The sequence below is a fragment of the Myotis brandtii genome, unplaced genomic scaffold, assembly GCF_000412655.1.
Source record: "Myotis brandtii unplaced genomic scaffold, ASM41265v1 scaffold433, whole genome shotgun sequence".
NCBI lineage: Eukaryota > Metazoa > Chordata > Mammalia > Chiroptera > Vespertilionidae > Myotis > Myotis brandtii.
The window spans coordinates 749,562-749,894 of NW_005366559.1; the positions used below are offsets into that span (position 1 = coordinate 749,562).

General features: G+C 69.4%; 1 protein-coding gene across 1 annotated transcript in view; it reads right to left on the reverse strand.

The window, feature by feature from the left end:
- The window catches only part of IMPACT (impact RWD domain protein), a 20,603-nt gene extending 20,278 nt beyond the window's left edge, over positions 1-325 (reverse strand). Inside the window, exon 1 of the mRNA XM_005874307.2 lies at positions 271-325. The gene's annotated coding sequence lies outside the window, so the exon portion shown is untranslated. The remainder of the gene's footprint in view (positions 1-270) is intronic.
- Positions 326-333: the final 8 nt, after the last annotated feature.

Below are 333 nucleotides of genomic sequence, written 5' to 3' on the forward strand. Positions count from 1 at the left end.
GATGGGGGTGTGGATGGGGGTGTGGTGTGGGTGTGGGTGAGGGTGTGGGTTGGGGTGAGGGTGGTGGGTGGACACTGATGACCGTTCTTGGTGGCTGGTCCGCCTTCCCCTAAGGGGGGGCCTGACGGGTCGGGGGTCAGGGGCCACATGGCTGCTCCAAGCCAAACAGTGGCCACCCCGGGGCCCAAGTGCACCCCACCCGCGGGCAGGAGGGAGGATCCGCACCCAGGCCCTTCCCATGGTCAGCGGGAGCCCTTCCCCCGGGCTCACCTCCTCCCGCCGTTTTCCGTTTTCCGGGTTGGATTTGGGCAGGAGCGGGGGGGGGGGGGGGTT